The 15,247-nt window shown below is 53.8% G+C and overlaps 1 protein-coding gene and 1 long non-coding RNA gene across 16 annotated transcripts in view; one reads left to right on the top strand and one right to left on the bottom strand.

Annotated features, from left to right (window-relative positions):
* ANO1 (anoctamin 1) overlaps window positions 1-15,247 on the top strand; it is a 174,394-nt gene that overhangs the window by 86,000 nt on the left and 73,147 nt on the right. The gene's annotated exons all lie outside the window — the stretch shown is intronic.
* On the bottom strand, window positions 11,291-15,165 carry LOC145523484 (uncharacterized). The gene is made up of 2 exons (XR_014066614.1): window positions 11,565-15,165; window positions 11,291-11,366 (listed from the first exon to the last, which is right to left on the bottom strand). It is a non-coding gene; the product is annotated as an uncharacterized LOC145523484 (long non-coding RNA).

Raw genomic sequence — 15,247 nt, 5'->3', positions numbered from 1 at the left:
TTGGCTGATCCCCAGGGGCCCTGGTGCGCTGAACTCGGGGACCGTCACACTGGTTTCCGGAGCTCCCCTCCTTGGCAAAGCTGGAGAATCTTTCTCAGGGGACGTTTCCCGGGCAAAGCAGAAGGTCAGCTCACCTGGCCTGCAGGCTGCCCGAGTGGTGGAAAAGCACGCCAGTGTGCAGAGGTGACCTTGGTGACCCTGGGGAACATCAGTCCACTCCCTCAGCTTCTCAGCGGACTTGCTGGTGCTCCCGCACCGACTGCTTAACCTCTCTGTGCATGATGGGGTGGGGGCCTTCCTTCCGTGAACACTGGGGGGTCAGGCCCCCAGCCCGAGGAACTGTCACTGTGCAGGTTAACCAAGAATCAGCCGAAGTCTCTACAGCATGTTCAGAGCAGAGAACATAACCAGTAGGTAGACTTAGGGAGCCGTGAGTCCATCAAGAATGTTCAAAATAGAAGGTGGTGTTAGGTTGCTGTTTTAGTCGATGAGAACCACCTAGTCCTTAAATGGTGAACGCTTTGGGTCTGGTGATGAGAAGGTTTTCACGGTACTGAGACTAGAAAGCTAGTGACCAGGGAGCGGGTATGAACAGTCTTTCATACTTTTATGCTACTTCCCCGGAAAGCAACCAAACATGCTTAACGGCCCTCGTTCCACCAAAGCTTCTTTTGCTCAACAGGGACCACCCCTCTGGGTGGGGCTTTGGTTACCTGGCAGGTCTCGGTGAATTCAGCTGTAGGGTTGGTTCCCACTGGAGTTGTGAGGACATGAGGGACCTAAAACGTTCTGATGGTCCGGACACAAAGGTTGGATCCTGACCAGGTGACCGAGAGCCTGTCTCTCTGACTCTGAAGGCAGCAGCCGCAGACAGGCATATGCTGGTCCTTCGGCATTTTCTGTCTTGCTTTGTCTTAGACCTGAGCTGGGGCTGCTCGGGAGAGAGGACAGTCATTCACGCTGGTTTTCCCAGTCCCACCCAGCCAGCCCCATGGCCTTTTGTTGGAATAATACGGCTACTATAGAGGCTTGATTTCAGCATGTCCTTTGTAACTGGAGGAACCATTGGCCTCCTTCAGAAGCAGGAGAGGCCAGAGGGAGGCTGGTGGTGGAGCTTGTCCCTGGAACTGATCCTGGGCGCCGTGTGACGGGTGCCTTGTCTGTTCACCGGGGATTCATTTTCTGTCTCTGCCATTCTTTCCTGACTACAACTTTAGAATCTCAAGTTTCAAAGGACCCCCTACCCCAGGGTCCAATAATTCACACCCTCTTGGCCAGACAGCAGACCTTCTGCCTGTCCTTTGCAAGACATAAAGCTTCAGACTACTGTACAGTTGCACTCATTTCACATACTAGCAAAGTAATGTTCAAAATCCTTCAAGGTGGGCTTCAGTAGTATATGAACTGAGAACTTCCAGATGTACAAGCTGGATTTAGAAAAGGCAGAGGAACCAGAAATCAAATTGCCAACATCTCTTGGACCATAGAGAAAGCACGGAAATCCTAGAAAAACATCTACTTCTGTTTTATTGACTATGCTAAAGCCTTTGACTGTGTGGATCACAACAAACTGTGGAAACAATTCTCAAACAATTCTTAAACAGATAGGAACACCTTACCGGTCTGCTGAGAAACCTGCATGCAGGTCAAGAAGCAATAGTCATTACCGGACATGAAACAACAAACTGGTTCCAAATGAAAAAAAAAGTTTGTCAAGGCTGTATATTGTCACCCTGCTTATTTAACTTATATACAGAGTATGTCATGCAAAATGCTGGGCTAGATGAAATCCCAAGCTGAAATTAAGATTTCCAGGAGAAATACTAACAACCTCAGATATGCAGATGATACTACTCTAATGGCAAAAAGTGAAGAAGAACTAAAGAGCCTCTTGATGAAAGTGAAAGAAGAGAGTGAACAAGCTGGCTTACAACTCAGCAATCAGAAAACTAAGATCATGGCATCTGGTTCCATCATTTCATGGCAAATAGACGGTAGATGAGGAAAAAGTGGAAACAGTGACAGATTTTATTTCCTTGGGTTCCAAAATCACTGTGGATGGTGACTGCAGCCATGAAATTAAAAGACGCTTGCTCCTTGGAAGGAAAGCTATGACAAACCTAGACAACATATTAAAAAGCAGAGACATCACTTTGCCAACTAAGGTCCATACAGTCAAAGCTATGGTTTTTCCAGTAGTTATGTATGGATGTGAGAGACGGACCACAAAGAAGGCTGAGCACCGAAGAATTGATGCTTTCAGATTGTGGTACGGGAGAACACTCTTGAGAGTCCGTTGGACAGCAAGGAGGTCAAACCAGTCATTCCTAAAGGCAGTCAACCCTGAACACTCATTGGAAGGACTGATGCTGAAACTGAAGCTCCAGTCCTTTGGCCACCTGATGCAGAGCTGACTCATTGGAAAAGACCCTGATGCTGGGAAAGACTGAGGACAGGAGGAGAAGGGGATGACAGAGGATGAGATGGTAGGATGGCATCACCAACTCAGTGGACATGAGTTTGAGCAAACTCCGGGAGATAGTGATGGACAGGGAAACCTGTGTCGGGTTGCAGCCCATGGGGTCACAAAGAATCAGACACAACTTGATGACTGAACAGCAACAACGACAAAGTTTCACCATTTGTCAAACAGAGATAATAATGGTATTTACACGACTATGTGCATGTTCAGTTGCTCATTCGTGTCCGAATCTTTGCAGCCCTGTGGACTATAGCCCCCAAGCTCCTCCATCCGTGGAACTTTTCAGGCAAGAATACTGAAATGGGTTGCCATTTCCTCCTCCAGGGGATCTTCCCGACCCAGGGATTGAACCCAGGTCTCCTGCATCTCCTGGCAGGCAGGTTCTTTTCTGCTGAGCCACCTGGGAAACAAGTCATTACATCACTGGGTTATCCTAAAGTACTCAACTTGGAGTCTGGCACTCAGGAAATTCTCATTGGTGACGTGAAGATTCAGTTACATATCATTTATTGCTCATGTGAAAATGGAATGGCCATGCTCACAAAGGAGAAAGAAGAACCTTTCCAAGTCCAATTAAATCCTTTGCCACACGTATCTTTTTAAAAATTTCCTGACTTTGAAATAAACAGCAAACATAAAGACAGTGGTTATGGCCACCAGAAAAGACCGAGTTGTACCGCAGAAAAGACCGAGTGGCGAAGATTCTTCTCCCAATTCCAACATGCATGCATTGTTTCCTCAGCACCACCCAGCACCTTCTCTGACACCAGCTGGGGGTCCTGCAACGTAACTCAGTGTGGACACTGCCTATCTGGGGCTAGTGCCAGACCCCACAAGTTAAAGGCCCAGCCCTGCAAGACCCTCCCCCACTCCAGCCATCATTTGCAAGCCCAGATGGCCACCTGTGCTCTGACCCACTGGCTACTGTTCAGAGGTTCTAACGACTTTCGGTTCTATTAATTTGTAGAGTGGCTCACTGAACTCAGAGAAACATGTTGCCTACTAGATCACAGCCTTATTGTAAAAGGTAATAAACTCAGGAACAGCAGATGGAAGGGGATGCACAGGACAGGGTGTGCAGGGGGCGGCACGGAACTTCACGCTCTCCAAGCCCCGCTTTCCCCAAATCTGCACGTGTTCACCAACCCAGAAGCTGTCCAGACACTGTTTTGGCGGGTTTTTATGGAGGATTCATCACTCAAGCACAATTGATTAAATCACCGGCTGTTGGTGATTGCTTCAATCGGAAGCCCTTCTCGCTTTCCCAGACATGGTGCCAGGGAGGAAGTTCCAATCCTCGAACCATGTGGTTGGTTCCCCTGGTAACCAGCCCCCACCCTTTGGAAAGGAGGCACTCCGAAAAGTCACCTCATTCACCTAACAAGAGACACTTTGACTGCTCTCCCCACTTAGGAAATTCCCAGAGTTTTAGGAGCTCTGTGCCAGGACCAGGGGACAAAAACCAAAAATGTATTTCTTAATATTAATACAAATCACAAGGTCACAGTGACCCCAAATTTCAGTGATAATTGGTCCTATAGCCTTAAAAGGTTTTCAGCAGTTGATTGGGGCTTTTTTTAAAAAAAAACTTTGGGCTACACCTCGAGGCCTGCGGGGGTCTTAGTTCCCCAACCAGGGATTGAACCCACACTCCCTGCATTGGAAGGCAGAGTGTTAAACACTGGACCACCAGGGATGTCCCTGATTGGGCCCTTTTTAGATGAAAATGTTACCGTGGTGTAAACTAAATGGTTCAAGATTTCAAAAAGCTGGAGCTGAGCATCAGCCATCTTCCTGTGGTGTCTTCAGATCATAACCGACTTTTCCATGGCCCCTGCAACCCCGAGCTTTCCCCTGAGATGAGTCAGGCCCCAGGCAGCCTGTTGCCTTCACCTGCTCGAGACCAGAGTCTATTCAGGGGCCACCGGGCAGAGGCAGCGTGCGGGGTGTGCGCGGGTCCACGCCAGTGCGATTAGCGGAGAGACGCCTGGGATGACTCATTCCCGGGTGTGCTCTGATTACAAGAAGTGAGAGGGTTTGGGGAACAAGATAGCCTCAGAGAGAGCCCAGCCACACAACCTTGCCTACGGTGAAACAAAACTGGGGCTTATGCGCGCTTCCCCAGGGAGAAAGAAATCCATGGAATCCATTAAATACTCAAACAATGACCCCCAAAAGATGAAGAGTCTTAAAGTGGGATTTCTCAGCCTTGGCGTTGCTGGCATTTGATATCTTGAAGCATTCCTAAATACAACTGAAAATGTCCCCAGATGTCACCAGTGTCCCCTGGGCCCCAACACTGAGGGCCAGCTGGACAGGCTGGACCAGGAGCAGGGATGAATGAAATGAAAGTTGCTCAGTCGTGTCCAACTCTTTGCGACCCCATGGACTATACAGTCCATGGAATTCTCCAGGCCAGGATACTGGAGTGGGTAGCCTTTCCCTTCTCCAGGGGATCTTCCCAACACAGGGATTAAACCCGGGTCTCCCACATTGCAGGCAGATTCTTTACCAGCTGAGCCACAGGGGAAGCCCAAGGGAAGCCCAGGAGCAGGGATGGGGGTATGCAGGACAGTGACGCAGAGGAATGGGGGCAGATGAGCAAGTCCCCGCACCGAGATGTCTACTGGCCCGGTCGTCTGCAACTGTGACCGGGCAGGGTGTGGAGGTCACAAGGGTGCAGAGGTGTATGACCCCCTTTGCTCCCCCAGGACCAGCGGGTGTGTGAGGCTGAGCCGCTCCGGGGCAACGTGGGCCTCGAGCCCCACACAGACGGGGCCCCTGTGTGCGGTGGGAGCCTTTCTCCCAAGTCAGGAGGTTTATTGCTGAGAAGACATCCCGTGATGACCGGGGCAAGACCAGCCTGGCTGAGGTCATGGTCGGGGGTTGAATCTTAGGGATACAGAACCTTGAGTGTCCCAGGTGGGGCTTCTGATACCGACGACCACAGACTGCGGGGAGCTTAAAGCAATACTAATTGATTCTCTCCCAGTTCTGGGGGCCAGAAGTCTAAAGTGAAGGTGTCAGCAGGACCGGGCCCCCCAGCCCGGGCTCTGGGGGAGCGTCACTCCCAGCTCTTCCAGTTTCTGGGTCTCCAGGTGTTCCTGGGTTTGTGGCCACGTGCCCCCAGCCTCAGCCTCCTCCTCACACAGACTCCTCCTCTCTGTGTGTCTCTCCTCTTCCTATAAAGACACCCATCATTCTGCATAAGGCCCACCTAATCCACTGTAACCTTATCTAACTTGATTTCATCTGCAAAGACCCCATTTCCAAATAAAGCCCCCCTCGCAAATATGGGGAGTTGGGATGTGGGTGTCCCTTTCGGAGGGCACCATTCACCCTGCCTCAAAGCTGAGCCTTTACACACGAGTGGTTATCCCAGGAGTGGGGGGAGCTCACGCAGGACCCCTCAAGGTGCAGCCATGGGTGGGGGAAGCACGGCTTGTGGTTGGAGGGCTGAGTAGGGCAGGTGGTCTGGCGAGGACCAAGCCTTGGCCTGGCTGCCTCGGTGCAGGGTCCTGGGGTGGGCACGGAACCCCCTGAGGTCATCAGGATGCAGGCTCTGACTCAGCAGGTCTAGGTGGGTCCCACACTGCGCTTTTCACCTGCTCCCAGGGTGTATAAACTGCTGACCCTGGTCCATGCTTGGAGGTGTGAGGAGCGTGCAGGCCTGTTTCCCCAGGAGCCATCAGAAACTTCCCCAAGGAAGGACGCCCCCCCAATGTCCACAGAAGTCCTCGATCCACTGTCCAGTGCCCCAGATGTACTCCAGACAGAGGCCCACACACACACTGGTTGCCCTGGGCCAGGAACCCAGTGGAGGGGGGAGTGGTGGGTCTGGAAGTAACGTGCCTATAACTTCGTGTATAGAATGGATGGAGGCTGAACCTGGCTGACTGGCTGTGACCACAGGTGACCCACTTGCCCCCACCCTCCCCCAGGCACCACGGGCCCAGAGGAATTCAGCTTAAAAATTATTTTCCCAGCCACCCACAAGAGGGGCCCTTGTTGTCAAGTCAGGATCTGACACCTTGATCCAGAAGACGGCCCCTGAAGTCAGTTTCACACGTGAGGGTCCAGGAGGGGTGTCATCTCAGAGACCCCTGGGACAGCAGACAGGATGTAAGTGATGGGGAAAGGTCCTGGAGGCAGGCGGCCCGGGCATTCCTTCTCCAGGAGCGCCTCTTCCGTCCACCCCCCACTCCCCTGTCCCTCCGATGGCGTTGGGGTCAGCAGCCAGGGTTCCCAGTAAATGGACAAGAGCAGCTTGTGGGCCAACATGTTTCCTTGTAACTGAAACCCATCAGCATTTTTCAAGTCCAGCCTCAAAGCCAGAGCATTATTTATGTCCAGTGGTCATTGCCGAGAAGGCCACACAGTAAAATCCTGGCTGTGTACTGGGGGTGACCGAGGCCCACACTGCCCCGATGTTGAACCTGACTCCGGCTTTGGCGGAATTGTTAAGGCCAAAGACACTTGAACCCTACAAGGTCAGTTTGCTTTCAAGCTGCCGTTCAGGGCTAGCCACCGCACCCCAGGGCTGGTGGGCTGTAGTTTCTCCTCGTTCTTCCCCAGAGCTGGTGTGGGCCGCGGCAGCATCTGTTTCCCGTCTTTGTGGATGTTGTGTTTTGAAGAGCAAGTGAGGAGCCTGCAGGAGGATGGGAGCCGCCTCCACACCAGACTCCAGGACGTACAGTCAGGCGGTGAAGGGTACCTGAGCTCCCAGGGAGGCTCAGACCCCACCCAGCCCCTCTGAGGCCACACGTGTGGGTCCAGACCCAGCCTAGCCACTTCCCGGGGGCTGAGCAGCCTCAGGCAAGTGGCTTCCCCACTCAGGACCTCCGTTTTTCCATATGCAGAATGGATGTGATGGCATGTCCTTCCTCCCGGGGGGTGGGCAGGGTTGCCGTGGACACAGGACAGGGGAGAGGGGCGTGTTTCCTGCACTTTCCAGCTGAGGCCTTGTGGGCATGAGCTGGCGTCCGAGACAGTTCCCAGACTTGGCTAAGCGCGGTGCTGAGCGTGGAGTGGGGCTGGGGGGGGGTCTCTCCTCATGGCCTGGACATTGGGGTGGGGGTTCTCGACTTTGAGGCACCTGAAGTCTAATTTCAACAACTCCGTATGTGAGGACAGAGGAGCAACAGATAATCTCGGGGGACTTGTCAACCTGGAGGCAAACCCCCACCCCCACCCCACCCTGTGTGGGCACCCTGACCCACCTTGTGGGGCAGGGGTCAGATCCCTTGACAGAGGGAAGGAATTGAGACTCTGAGAGGTGGGGCAAGGAGATCAAGGCCGCTGGGCCCGACAGGGGCAGAGCCAGCACTTGAACCTGGGTGCTGGGTCCTCGTGTCACACTCTTTGCCCTGAGCTGTGAGAACTGGACTATAGAGAAGACTGAGCGCCAAAGAATTGATGCTTTTGAACTGTGGTGCTGGAGAAGACTCTTGAGAGTCCCTTAGACAGCAAGGACATCAAACCAGTCAATCCTCTAGGAAATCAACCCTGAATATTCATTGGAAGGTCTGATGCTGAAGCTGAAACTCCAATACTTTGGTTACTGATGCTAAGAACTGACTCATTGGAAAAGAACCTGATGCTAGAAAAGATTGAAGGCAGAAGAAGGGGACAGCAGAGGATGAGATGGTTGGATGGCATCACTGACTTGAGCAAGCTCTGGGAGATGGTGAAGGACAGGGAAGCCTGGTGTGTTGCAGTCCATGGGGTCGCAAAGAGTCGGACATGACTTAGTGACTGAACAACAACAAAATGTGGTCTTTAGCCCCATCTCATTCCTACCTCCAGGCTTAGTGCCTATGCCGTGAGCCTCTTCTACAGTGAGGTATCAGGGGCCATTGTCTAGTCCTGGAGCTACTCATATCTCTATTCATAATTCCACCATTACACATTCATTTCTTTGGCCATAAAGTTTTTATGTCTCTTGAGTCTTAAGTGCAGAGGCTTTTATACACCCCACCTGGCTTCCTTTGGGCCTCTCTTGGTTTTGTGGAAGCATACTTGTTATAAAGTGAATTCTGGACGTGTTTTAAGAGTCTTGTCTTTAAAGTTCCCCAAGGACAGCTCTGCCCAGGTTCCAGGTAGCCGGGCTGAAATCTGTGCCCCTCTGGCTGTGGTTCTGATGTCCTCCCATGTCTGTAGGCCGGTTGCGTACTAGAGTCAGCTCTTTCTGGCTCATCGGGAATTCTGCCAGTTGGGTGTTAACCCTTTGGTACATGAATCAGGCCATGGTGGGAGTATTTACACCGTGGAAACTGGCAAATGATGCAGCTACAGATCAGAATTGGTTTTTCTTCCTAGAGAGCAGGGGGTTGGGGCAGGGGGACTGCATACCTTGTCAGCATGCGCCTGCTCTGTGCACACTCATGTCTCCCTTTCCTGAAGAGGTCAAGTGTCTTCAAACGTGTCTGTTGTATTTTCACTTCTCGTTATGACACTTTTTTATTTCTGCAAGTTCTGTTTGGTTCTTTTCCAAGTTGGCTCTGTCATTTTCTTTAATAGTTTCCTGTCCTTTGCAGGACCTTTCTATCTTGAGGTTTATTTCTCTAAACGAGGTGAGCTTAGCTGATTTATTGGATTTATTATCCATCTAATCCTCTCAGAATCCCAAAGCTGAGGGGGTCACTTCTGCTGGTTCTGCTCCAGCTGTCTTTCATCCTGGTGGGCCTGGCGCTCTTCCCCACTGGCTACCACCCTTACATAACCCGTGGGGCAGTTCCCAAGCCCAGGAAGAAGGTGCCCTTATCCAGACAGGCTTGGCACTTGCATTTTCCACTCATCTGAGAACGTTATGGATAGGACCACCCTGAACCAAGGTCACGGGCTGACGTGCCTGGATGCACTGCGGTCCTCACCCGCTTCTTCTCCTGCTCGGCACCAACACCACCTTCCTTGTAATTCCCGGGGCTGGAGGAGGGAGGCCCTTTCTGGGTCAACGGCAAGTGTTGTCTCCTGGGAGTCCAGCTCCGTGGGGAGGGAGGGGTCTTCTGTTAGACTCCCATCTTGGGCAGTTACTCCTCTGGGTCTTCTCAGGTCTTCAGCAACTTTAAGGCGTGACACTTTTTTTTTTTTAATTGTTTTCCATGAGAGTGTGGATCTGAGTAACCTACCCACCCATCATCAAAGCAGGACTGTGAATGAATACATGTCTTTTATTCCTTCAACAAGCCAGGCCTTGGGAGCCAGACCCTATGCCAAGGGCTGAGGGGTAAATCCACCTCAGCCAGTCCTGCAGCCCCAGCTCACTCAGAGACTGCATTCTGGGTCCTGGCTCACTGGAGACTGTCAAGGGTACCATGTTCAGGATGTGTAGAAGGCACGCTTGTGCCAGCGCACCATGTGACCACACCCAAGTGACCACAACCACTCCTCCTGGGCAGGGCAGACATGGTCAGCAGGAACCACGGTGCAGAAATGCCTCCCTGCAGACCCTTGCCCGGGACTGGGCACTTTCCTGTCCCCTCCGGGAGCCGTCTGGGTGGAGGGTGGGCATGAGCAAGTCAGGGTCAGCCCCCAGTGGTGGTCCCAGCCTGCCCCCTCGTCCATGAGTATTAAAGTGAACCCAGGGATGCTGCCAGAGGTCAGGGAAGGACCACAGGAGCATCCTCGGCCAGCACACAGTAGGAGCCCAGCAGGGACTGTCCCCCCAGCCCCCATGGATCACTCAGCAAATACCATCAAGCTGGACTCCCATGCGATGACATGTTCAGGTGGCCCAGAAAGGACCCCTGTCTTCCAATTCCGGGAACTGGAAGGAGGGCGGTCCTGGCGCCGAGCAGGAGAAGGAGGGGATGAGCCCTTCCCCCCGTGCCAGACGCTCTCCCTCCCGGGGGACATGTCAGTCAGCTAAGCAGACAGACCCAGCCCAGAACCAGCTTTCCAGCTCACACCCACGCGAGACCCCGGTGCCAACAGGAAGAGCAGGCAGGCACCAGGGCTGCCAAGAATTCAACCGGTCATTAGGGACTGACCAGGCATCACGTGCCTTGAACACATTTGAGGAGAACACGATCCCTCCCGCAGAACAGCCCTGGCATCAGAGGCCCTCCGGGTGGTGGTATCCTTGGAGCCAAGGAAGCCGGGGGCACAGAGAGGGGCAAGTTGACCAGGCCCCTGTGGTGGTCAAATGTCTAGCCCAGGCCTCCTACCGGGGCTCTGGGGCTTCCTGGCCCAGAGGTGTACCCCTGCCATGTACACATGCTCCCCACAGCTTCTGCTGGACCGTGAGCTGGGGAGGGGTGCACACACAGGATGCTGTGGAGGCGCCCACACCACCCTCGGGCCTGAGTACTCGGCACCCCCTAATTCCCTGATGGCAGTGATGGGGCCCTCTGGGGTAGGCGGCAGCTGTGGGGTCAGGGTGGGCTGGGGAAGTGTGCTGCCCGGGAGCCCTCCGGGGGCATCTAGGGACCCCAAGCTCGGCCTCGCTGAGGCCAACCTTCCAACAACCTCGGAGCCCGCCCTTCAGCAGAGATGGGTGACTGTGACGTCCACATGCAGGCTCAGGCAGCCGTGGGGACGAAGAGGGGCCCTTGGCATCCTCGACCACCAGGAATCCCCCGCTCTGGGACGTTTATGCTTGTTCTGATTCCCTTCTTCCTTCTAAAAGGAAAGTACCAGGAGCGATTGTGGTGAGGTCTCTGTTCCTGTGAGTTGAGCTAGGAACGGAGGTTTAACCTCGTTCAGTCTGTGCTGGGCGAGCCTCCCCCCTTCCCTCCCCCACCTTGGACAGCACAATCCCGGTCACTCTTCTGAGCCCTCTTGGCTCTTTAGCTACTTTAAGGTGTGACATTTGTTTTCTTATTGTATTTCTTGTCTTCGCCCAGCATTTGGTGGCAGTCCATTGCAAGGGCCCTGATCCCGTCCCCTCCCCGAGCCCCTTGGCCCTGCCCACACCCACGCCAAGGCCCCCAGGCTTCTGTGGCCTCCAGACTCCCCACCCGAGGGGCCAGTCCAGACAGAAGCCACCAATCTGGGGCGTCTGGCTGGGGGAGGGGACGGGTGTCTCTCGGTTTCTTCCCGCCAGGAGCAGACTGCTGTCAGGCCGGGCACCAAGGTTTAAAACATCCCATATGTGTTCTTGTCCAATGAGTCCCACGACCCTTTCCCGATCCTGCCAGATGTTTTCCTGGGAGGGACCCTGTCGCTCACGTAAACAGTGGAGCGTGTTTTCCCAGGGATGCCGGGCCGGGCACTGCTTCTTGACCACCATCGAGAGAAATCTCCACGGACTCAGAGGAATATATTTTGGGTCTTTGCGTGCGGCTAAGCAGAGTGCACAGAAATAAACCTGGGCTGTAACAGGAAAGACAGGATTGGCCGTATGGGGCCATCCACGGTCATGTCACAGCGCCCCATGTGGTCAGCCCCACGCCCGGGAGCCCCCAGGCTAGAGGCATTGCTGCCTCTTGGGTCTTGGTGCCCCAGGGCTTCCTAGGGTAGGGGAAGTGGCTTCCAGCTTTTTTGCAAAGAGAGTCTGTGGAGGGGTGGTCTTAGCGGCCTCAAGGTCGTGGAGAGGCGGCCTACCCCCAGCCATGGGGTTGGGCAGGGGTACTGAGAGCACCAAGAACTGCCCCCAGCTGTGAAGCAAGTCATGCATGGCAAAGATTTGCAGAGGAGCAAAAGGTGGGCTCAGAGACGCTGAGTCACTCGCCAGAGACAACACAGCAGCAGACCGGGACTCCAACCCAGGTTGCTTAAACCACGGTTCCCTCCTGTGCCCATCCGACCTGCCCCTTGAGGGCAGCAGGAAGATCTGGGCTCCTCTGTACTGAGCCCCCGGGCCTGCCTCCCCTAGTCTGTGCTGGGATGTGTCCATTTCCAAACCCAGGTGCTCTGTCCCCCAGCCCTGGGCCGTCGTGTCAGGCTCCAGGCTCCCTGCAGGTGAGCCCTGTGCCCACCAGCACACCTCTGAGCCCTGCCCCTCTGGTCCCTGTGCCCAAGTGTCCTGATCCTAACTGTCTTCTTGAGGCAGCCTCAGGACTGAGCTCCTGGAGCCCTGCTTCTTCGAAGCTCCCTGCACCAAGCCCACTGAGGCTCTTCCCTGTGGCTTCATGATAAGTACGGTGGGCTGAGTGGTGGCCCCAAAAGCTGTCCATCCTCCTGCAGCCTGCAAGGGTGACCTTAGTCTGATGAAAGTTCTTGGCAGATGGAAGTAAGTTACTGACCTCTGCACGCGGGATGCATGTGGACCCTAAATCCAGTGACGGATGTCCTTGGAAGAGAAGAGGGGGTGATCTGAAGCACAGAGCCACCCAGGGGAGAATGTTTGTGCAGATGGACTCAGAGGTCTGGGTGATGTGGCCACAAGCCCAGGGAGGCCTGGGTTCCCCCAGGGGCTGGAGCAGGCCAAAGGGACCCTCCCCTGGAGCCTCTGGAGGGAGCTCAGCCCTGCTCACACCTTGATCACAGGTTTCTGACTCCAGAACTGGGGGAGAATGAATTTGTGTTAAAGCTGTCCAGTCTGTGGCCAGTGGCTGCAGCCTCCCCTGGACACTGACGGTAAACTTGCCGGCTCCAAGGGAGAACAGAGGCAGGACACCCCCCCCCCCCCAACACACACACACAACCTTGTCATGAGATTAAATGAGTTAATACACACAGATGCCCGAATCAGGGACTGACACTTGGATCTCAGCCCCCTTCACCTCCTCCTCCTCCTCATCACCATCATTGTTAGGGGCCCTCATCCACTCGTTTGGCAGATATACGGTGCTCCTGCACGGCCCCGATGTGGGCAGCAAGGCCAACAAGCTGGGAGGCTCCACACAGGACTCACCCTGCCTGCTGGGGCCACATGGACAAGGCCTGTGCAGTGACACGGAGGCCCCAGGAAAGGCTGGATCCTCTGGTCATGGGAGGCGTGGGGGCCTCAGCATCAGAGGTGGAGGGGAGAGCCAGGTTCATCCGGGGGGGTGCAGCCCTTCACTCAAAGTAGGGGAAGAACCCCACATGGCACCCGGTGTCTGGGAGGCTCCCCTTGCCCTGGCAGGCTGTGGGCACAGCCACAGATGACCAGGAGTCTGCATCTCACTAGGGGCCGAGGCTGGTGCTGAGTGAATGTGTTTGGCTCACTGAGAATTTTTTCTTAAAAACCATCCTAAGTGACTTCGGCTCCATCGCTTTTTGCCAAAAACCTACAGTGATCCCAAGAACTTTGTACACTCCAAGGGTGGTGACTGGACGTGGAGCCCAACACAGACCCAAGTCAGTCCTGCCCTGAGTCCCACGGGCCAGCCACACCATCCTCCTTCCATGGCCTGGCTTTCTTCTGCCAGGACCCCCAGAATGGTGGAAAAGCAAGTGTGGCCTCAAGCTGGGGGGCCCAGCGTGGGCTCCAAGCCCCTGGGGGTCCCCTTGGGAAGTCTGGGACCATAGTCCCCACTGCCATTGGGCAGCTCTGTCTCAGGGAATGTCGTGTTTCTTTGCTTTTTGTTGTGATGCGGAACCCCAGTTATCTTGGGGCGATTGGGAAGTCTGCTGGTGTTACATGCGCCCGCCTTAGATGGGGAAACATTATTGCTGCATTGATGCTGCTCACTCGATACTGGGAATCTGTTCAACACAAATGGCAAGGGGAACAGAGAAAAACAAAAAGAAAAATAGAGAATTGCTGGGTTGCTTCAGGTCTCAACTGTGATTAGGAGTGTACAGCCTGCACGGGAACCCAGGTTCCCACACCCACCAGCTACAAGGTGCCAGGCCCTGATTTTAGACCCCCAGCTTCACTAAAGAGTCATTGACAAATACAGTTTGTGTGTATTTCAAGTCTACATTGTGATGACTTGATGCCCATGGACGTCATGAAATGATTGCCCAACATACGCATCACCTCACACAGTTAACTCTGTGTGTGTGTGTGTGTACGCACATGTGTGTGTGTACGCGCATGTATGTGGTGAGGACGCTTTGGTCTCTCAACACCTTTCAAGTACACAATACCATATTATTAACTACGGTCACCCTGCTGTTCGTTAGGTCCTCAGAACTTCATCTTGTAACTGAAAGTTGGTCCCTCTCACCTACATCTCCCCATCCCCCTGACCCAGCGCCTGGCAACCACTGCTCTACTCCATGCCTGTGAAATCAGCTTTTATTGATTCTGCACATAAGTGATACCATACAATACTTGTCTCTCTGTCTGACTAGTTTCACTGAGCAGACTATCCTCCAGGTTTATCTGTGTTGTCACAAATGGCGTGATTGCCTTCTTTATATGGCTGAATAATACCCCACTGATTCTATCTACCACACTTTCCTGATCTGCTCATCCACTGAAGGACACTTAGACCGTCTCTGAATCTTGGCTGTCGTGAGTAAGGCTGCAGTGAACGTGGGAGTGCGCTTGTCTCTCCGAGATCCTGATGTCATTGTCTTGGGCTGGCTACCCGGAAGTGAGGTGGCTGGGTCAGATGGTGGCTCTCGTTTTAACTTTCTGAGGAACCTAGCCGGTGACTTCATCTCTCCAAGCCTCAGAGGTCCCATCCATGAAGGTAGCAGTGAGCCTGCCTTCCCCATCGGGCTCGTTGTATTACTGAGCCCAAGCTTGTTCTGCTCGCCACAGGACAGGCCAATAAATGGGGGGATGAGTTGCTGGAACAAGGAATAACGACTTTAACCAGAAAGCTAGTAGACTGCAGACTAGCGTCTCAAAAAACCATCTTCCCTCAGTCCGAATGCGGGCTCCGTTTATATAGGAGAGGGAGGGAGTGGGGCCACTATGGCACTGACCAATGGCTGAGCAAGATC

The sequence above is a fragment of the Giraffa tippelskirchi genome, chromosome 10 (assembly GCF_054371585.1).
Source record: "Giraffa tippelskirchi isolate mGirTip1 chromosome 10, T2T-mGirTip1v1.2.pri, whole genome shotgun sequence".
NCBI classification, from domain to species: Eukaryota; Metazoa; Chordata; class Mammalia; order Artiodactyla; family Giraffidae; genus Giraffa; species Giraffa tippelskirchi.
Note: the sequence above shows the minus strand (reverse complement) of the source record. Positions and strands in the feature narration are given on the sequence as shown.